At 45.4% G+C, this 7,934-nt stretch overlaps 1 pseudogene; it reads left to right on the forward strand.

The window, feature by feature from the left end:
* The first annotated feature begins 1,523 nt into the window (after positions 1-1,523).
* Positions 1,524-7,388, forward strand: LOC123450928 (annotated as a pseudogene).
* Positions 7,389-7,934: the final 546 nt, after the last annotated feature.

Genomic DNA, 7,934 nt, shown 5'->3' on the forward strand with positions numbered 1-7,934 from the left:
ATATAACGTGGATACTCACAATACTAGATTTTAGTACCAAAATTGCTGATATAGAACTGCGTCATTTGATTGTAGTACTCAAATCAATACATAAGTATAGAACTAAGTCCGGTGATCGTGGGGCTATTTTGAAGTACTGAAATCAGTATTGAAATATTAACGTGGATAATCGCAATACTGAATTTTAGTACCAAAAGTAGTGATATAGCACTGAATCGGATGACCGTGGTGTTGTTTTTTAGTACAGACATTAGTATTGAAATATTAACGTGGATGGTCACTATACTTATTCTTAGTATCAAAACTACTAATATAGAACTTAGTGGGGTGATGGTGGTGTTTTGTTTCAGTACGGAAATCAATGTTGAAATATTATCGTTTATAATCACAATACAGAATTTTAGTATAAAAAGTTGTGATATAGAGCTGAGTCGGGTGATTGTAGTATTGTTTTTTGAGTAGTAATATCAGTATTGAAATATTAACATGGCTAGTCACTATACTAAATTTTAACTCCGGAAGTATGTATATAGCACTGAGTTGGGTGATCATTGTGTTGTTCTTCAGTACTGAAATCAGTATCAAAATATTAACATGGGTACTCACAATATTAGATTTTAGTATCAAAATTACTAATATAGAACTGCGTTAGGTGATTGTCATACTCAAATAAATACCGCAGTATAGAACTTAGCCCGGTGATCGTGGGGCTATTTAGATGTAGTGAAATCAGTATTGAAATATTAACGTGGATAATCGCAATACTGAATTTTAGTATCAAAAGTAGTGATATAGAACTTAGTTGGGTGATCCTGGTGTTGTTTTGAGTATAGAAATCAGTATTGAAATATTAATGTGGATGGTCACTATGCTTATTCTTAGTATCGAAACTACTAGTACAGAACTGAGTTGGGTGATGGTGGTGTTTTGTTTCAGTACTGAAATGAGTGTTCAAATATTAACGTTGATTATCACAATACATAATTTTAGTACAAAAATTTGTGATATAGAACTTAGTCGGGTGATCGTGGTATTGTTTTTTGAGTAGTAAAATCAGTATTGAAATATTAACATGGGGATAGTCACTATACTAAAATTTAATTTCGAAACTAATGATATAGCACTGAGTTGGGTGATCATGGTGTTTTTTTTAGTACTAAAATGAGTATCGAAATATTTACGTGGATACTCACAATACTGGATGTTGGTACCAAAATTGCTGATATAGAACTGCGTGAGGTGATTTTCGTACTCAAATCAATATTGAAGTATATAACTGAGTTCGTTGATCGTGGGGCTATTTTAAAGTACTGAAATCATTATTCAAATATTAACGTGGATAATCGCAATACTGAATTTTTGTAACGAATTAGTGAATTTTAGTATCGAAATTAGTGATATAGAACTGAATGAGGTGATTATGGTGTTGTTTTTTAGTATAAAAACAGGACTGAAGTATAGAAATTAGTGAGGTGATCGTGGTGTTGTTTTTTTAGTACTGAAATGAGTTTTGAAATACTTAGATGGATAATAGTAATACTGGATTTTAATAAAAACTAATGACATAGAACTAAGTTGGATGATCATGGTGCTACATATACATATGCAAAATTTCGAGCTGATCTACACCGGCCGGATGATTCTCCTCCTAGGTCCGCCGATGACGATGAGGAGTGCATCCCGTATTCCCGTTCAGACGCCGCAATAGCAACATCTCCTTCCCCGACAACTTGCGATGCATCGGCTCCACCGACAGCTGGCTCGCCCTCGACTACACTGACGACCAGACAAAAAATCATACGTACTTCCTGCACGATCCTTTCTCTAAAGAAGTTGTGTCGCTACCAGAGCTGGATGCCGTAGTCGGCATTATTTAAGATCCGCAAGGTGCTCATTCGGCCGGCCCCGGCCCCGGCCCCGGCCCCTGGTGACCAGCTCGTTGTTATCATGACCAACAACTGGAACTATCCCGTCATCTTAATCCGGCCGGGGAAGGGCGCGTGGCTACCGAAGCCACAAACAACCCCCTTGGTTGACATGATTGACATCGTGCTCATTGGAAACAGACTCTACGGGATCTCCATGAGGGAAGACCTCTTCTTCAATATAAGCTTCAGTGCCAATGGCGTACCCATGGTTACCAATATCAAGCCCCACATCAGATCAGGTGATGCTGATCCCAATGTTGAGAGCAAAGTAGATGAGGCCCAAGACCACAATGAGCACAAGAAGGGCGGCACCAGCGCAACTTGTATGACTTGAGGACTGGAGACAACATGATCATTAATGGCATCCTGTGTGACGAGTTGCCTTACGCACCCAACGATCACCTCGCCACATTTTGGCACTTGCTTGAGTCGTGCGGGAAGCTAATCATGGTGAAGCGGCAATTGCAATGGCCTAAATGTTGTTATAACAAATTTACTCGTAAGTGTTGGAATTAACCACGAGTCCTAGTCCGGCTTGGACTTGGAACCGTCACCGTGTAGGTATAGGATTAGTAGTTGTCTTGATTAGCTACTATATATACGTACAAGTACCCATGTAATATTGTATCTGATCAATACAGAGCAATACAACATCAGGACCGATACGGTCCTGTGGCCATAGTATCTCGTGTGTTCTCGCCCCACATCTAGCCGGCTGCGTACGTGCTAGCTAGCACAGGAATAATCCATCCAGCAGCCTGATAGGCTGCTTCGTGTATACGTGCACGTTGTTGTCTACGTCTACGTCTACGTCTCCGACAAAACCGATTAGCTCGGAAAGTACTCGAGCTACTCTCGTACGCGTGTATCGCTGGAAAGTACACGGCGGATTGCAGCCGCGAGGTCGGGCTTGTGCTAACAATTGGTATCTAGAGCTTGGTTTATTGGCGTGATCTTCGAAAAGCAATAGAAGGATCATGTCGACCCCCGGCAAGGAGATCGTTGTGGTAGGAGCGGGAGCACCGATGCGGATGGTGGGGGTGTCGCAATTCCCCCGGTTGGATCGAGAGGACTACGCACTATGGGCGATGAACATGGAGGTCGCGATGGAGGGAGTGGAGTTCTGGGAAGCTGTCGACCCCGGCGGCGCCGAGTACGCGAAGGGCGCGGCGAAGTACCGAACGGATCGTCACGCGTTAACGGCGATCTACTCCGCCATGCCGAAGGATGTGCTGCAGCACCTCGTCGGAAAGAAAACGGCGAATGAGGCATGGGAGACCATCAAGATCCTGCACCAGGGTCATGACCGTGTCAAGGAAGCACATCTTCAGTCCCTGATGAGAAGCTACGAGTGCCTGAAGATGCAGGAAAGCGAGACGGTCGATCAGTTTGCCTCCCGTCTCAAGACGCTCGTCAACGGCATACGCGGCTACGGTTCAACCTTAGAAGAAGTTGCAATCGTTCGACGATTCTTGCACGCCGCGCCGGCGCGCTACATCCAGATCGTCATGTCGATCGAGCAATGTCTCAACCTAAAGACTCTCACGGTCGAGGATCTTGTCGGAAGGTTCAAAGCCCACGACGAGAGAATTCGTCTCAGTTTCGGCGACACGGAGGCGAGTGAGCACCTGATGCTGACAAAGGCGCAATGGATTTCCCTGTCAAAAGAACAGCAGGGCGGATCCACGAGCAACAGCAAGAAGAAGGGGAAGGGGAAGCAGCGCTCGGCGAGAAAGAACTTCGCCGACTCAGATGACGAGGATGCGCCTGCACCACCGAGGAGGAAGTTTGACATCAGAAAAGTGAGATGTCATAAGTGTGGCCTCCTCGGTCACTTCAAGGCTGACTGCGAGGAAGCACCGAAGCAACAGGCGCTCATGGCTGAGGAAGGAGACGACGGGGATATGATTCTGATGTGCGAACTAGTGGACGAAGATGATCCAGATGATCATGATCTGGACATGAGTCCGGTGAGTGCACCCACATCAGTACACCCAGGCGAAGTCGTGGCACCAGAAGTCCATGACACAAGACGTGATGGTGTGGTCACGCAAGAAGGCGAAGACATGGCGCCTGAAGACCATGACACGGGGCGTGATGGTGTGGTCATGCTAGAAACAGGTGACGTTATGACGCCAGAATACCATAACATAAGGTGTGGCAGTGTGATCACGCTGGAAGACGGCGAAGATGTGTTGCCAGAAGAACACAGCGTGGGATGTGATGGAGTCGTTGCGACAGAAGAACATGAAATGCGGCGACCTTCACTTAGCCCACACGAACATGGCACATACGTGATGTTGGAAAATGCAACTTCATGTTGTGCGGACATCCTGAGCACGGACGCATCTATTGCATTAGAAGATCGACCGGACGAGGAGAGCCCATGTGGACAGCATGCCCGAGCGCACGGAGCCGACGTTGTGCCGAACGAGCAAGTTGGAAAATGCAACTTCGTGTTGTGCGGACATCCTGAGCACGGACGCATCTATTGCATTAGAAGATCGACCGGACGAGGAGAGCCCATGTGGACAGCATGCCCGAGCGCACGGAGCCGACGTTGTGCCGAACGAGCAAGTTGATGCGGCTATTGGTCGAGCATCGAACAGAGGTGGGAGCAACCCAAGTTGTGCAGGCACGAAAGCGGTTGATTTGCTCACTAGCTTGTGCTGCACAGTGGAGAAGCCAGATGGTGTTGGCCAGTACGAGCTGTATACAGCAGCTCCAGGGCTAGGGCTAGAAGGAAAGAAAATCCTAGAAATTTTGCAAGGGGCACTCAGCCTAGAAAGCAGCGTTGGAGGAGGGGCAAGTGTGTTCTCTGAAAGTCTTGAAACGCCAGAAATTAGAACTTTGGCAAGTTTAAAAGAATATGTGGCTTCTTCAATAGCACATGAACGACGCGTATTTAATCTCTATCCAGAGGAAGCGCTTCAAATAAATTCGGTGAAGATGAAAAGTAAAGGGCAATGATGCTTGCACATCGAGGGACCGGAAAATTTTGAAGAAGCAATTATGGAAGAGTGTTGGCGTCATGCTATGGATGAAGAGTTGAGGTCGATCCGAGACAACAAAGTATGTGAGCTCGTGGATCTTCCCAACGGACATAGTGCCATAGAGCTCAAGTGGGTGTACAAAGTCAATAAGGATGCCAAAGGGAACTTGGTGAAGCATAAAGCAAGGCTCGTGGCTAAAGCAAACGTGCAAGAGCAAGGTGTGGAAATCAAAGAAGTGTTTTCTCCGGTTGCAAGGATGGACTCGGTGAGGCTACTTATTGCTCTCGCGGCTCAAGAATGTTGGACGATACATCACATGGATGTGAACTTCATGTTTTTGGCTGGGGAGTTAGAAGAAGAATTGTATGTGAAGCAACCACCGGGATATATCAAAGAAGGAGAGCAACACAAGGTATTGAAGCTACACAAGGCGTTGTACGGGCTACGACAAGATTATCAGGCATGGAGCATCAAGCTTGACAGTACATTGATTTCTCTAGGTTTTGAGAAGAGTCCACTCGAGCATACGATGTATAAGCAAGGTAATGAAAAGGATCGTCTCTTAGTGGGCATCTATGTGGATGACCTGTTGATAACTGGAGTTGATGAAGAGGTGATTGCAAACTTCAAGCTACAAATGAAGGAGCTATTCAAGATGACTGATCTAGGGCTCTTGAGTTACTACCTTGGGATCGAGGTACAACAAAAGCCGGACGAGATCACACTATGCCAGCAGGCATATACAAAGAAGATACTTGAAAGCACTAGCATGGAAGATTGCAACCCAAGTTATGTTCCAATGAAGCCTCGTCTTATACTAAGCAAGAAAAGTGAAGCACCCGTGGTTGATGCAACGGAGTATAGAAGTGTGGTCCGAAAGTTGAGGTATCTCACGAATACAAGACCAGACTTGGCCTATTCCGTTGACATAGTGAGTCACTTCATGGAAGCACCCACGACGAAATACTGGACAGCTGTGGAAAATATACTCAGGTACATCAAAGGGACAACAAACTTCGGTTGTGTCTATTTGAGAGAGAAGAAGAAGGAGATGCTGGAGCTATTGGGCTACAGTGATAGCAACATGTCAGGAGATGTGGACGACCGTATAAGTACCTCGGACGTGGTATATTTCTTGGGAGGAAATATAGTGAGTTGGCTATTACAAAAGTTGAAAGTGGTCGCATTATCCTCACGTGAAGAAGAGTATATTGCAGTTGCAACCGCGGTGTTTCAAGGTGTGTGTCTAGGAAGGCTACTCGGTGACCTCACAGGTAAGGAACGAGTGGTGCAGAACGTTAACGACAAGTCTACAATCTCTCTGTGGAAGAATCCAGTGCGTCATGATAGACGCACAGACATCGATACGAGGTATCAGTACCTACGGGAGTGCGTGGAAGAAAGCAAGATTGACGTCAACTACATTTGCACTGACGACCAGCTTGCAGATATCCTGACCAAGTCTATGGGACGACAGAAGTTTACAGAGATGCGGAGAAGGATCGGCGTCCAAGCTCTGAAGTGAGGACATCGTGTTTAGGGAGGGTGATTGTTGGAATTAACCACGAGTCCTAGTCCGGCTTGGACTTGAAACCGTCACCGTGTAGGTATAGGATTAGTAGTTGTCTTGGTTAGCTACTATATATACGTACAAGTATCCCTGTAATATTGTATCAGATTAATACAGAGCAATACAACATCAGGACCGATACGGTCCTGTGGCCATACTATCTCGTGTGTTCTCGCCGCACATCTAGCCGGCTGCGTACGTGCTAGCTAGCACAGGAGGAATCCATCCAGCAGCCTGATAGGCTGCTTCGTGTATATGTGCACATTGCTGTCTACGTCTACGTCTACGTCCCCGTCTCCGACACAACCGATTAGCTCGGAAAATACTCGAGCTACTCTCATACGCGTGTATCGCTGGAAAGTACACGGCGGATTGCAGCCGCGAGGTCGGGCTTGTGCTAACAGTAAGGTGGAGGTTTTGAGGCAGATTTCAGTGAACGCACCTGGTTGCAGGTGTCAGCTGGGCTAGGTGACCAGCCACTTTTCATCAGCAAACGCTTCAGCAAGTCTGTTTCTGCATCTCGAGGGATAGAGGAGGATGCTATTTATTTTATCGATACGGGTGAGGTGTTCGGCATAAAATCACAAACACAAAGCCTCCCGGTAGAAAGAAACATCGATTCCTGCTGGTCAACATGGATCTTCCCCCCAACTAGCTGTAAGAGTACATTACAAGATGTGGAAATTTAATTTAATTTTTATTTTATTACTATGTCAAGTTTCACACGTTATAATTCATGTTTGCATAGAATGATAATCACAAATGCTGCCAGCAGCGCCGCCGGGCGAAGCCTGGCCGGCAGGGGCGGCGGCGGGGTTCCTCTCCCCTTCACGCGACATGGCTGACGCGGGACGGTCGTTCGTGAGGAGGCGCCGGACTAGCCAAGGCCGGACCTGAGGTTTCAGGGGCCCGGGGCGAAACTACAATCCGGGGCCCTTCAGGGCCCTTAGTATAAATGTCTAAATAGTAATCATCATATATTTTATTTTAAATAAAGCATTCATCATATATAATTAAGTTCACCAAAAATCAATGTGCATATTGCATAATGTATTACATATTACCTTCAAAAATTTCTCCTAGCATTCCGAGAAGCAAAATCGCTAATGATAGTATCAATATCAATTTCATCCAAGAAATTTTTTTCTCAATGCATAAAGTTGCCAAGCCATTTAATCTCTCTTGCGACATTGTAGATCTCAGGTAGTTCTTCAATAATTTCAACTTCGAGAAACTCCTTTCAGCTGATGCCACAGTCACAGGCATAGTAAAGAAAATCTGATATGCAATAGAAATATTAGGATAACAATCTGATTCTCTGACAAACTCAAAAACATCCATAGTAGACATCGCTCTATCAGGCAAAGTTGACTGTATAACAATTAACTCAGAAATCAGATCATTTAAATCAACATCACATGAACCACTTGAGGAGAAAGAACT

Source organism: Hordeum vulgare, chromosome 4H (assembly GCF_904849725.1).
Source record: "Hordeum vulgare subsp. vulgare chromosome 4H, MorexV3_pseudomolecules_assembly, whole genome shotgun sequence".
Lineage (NCBI taxonomy): Eukaryota > Viridiplantae > Streptophyta > Magnoliopsida > Poales > Poaceae > Hordeum > Hordeum vulgare.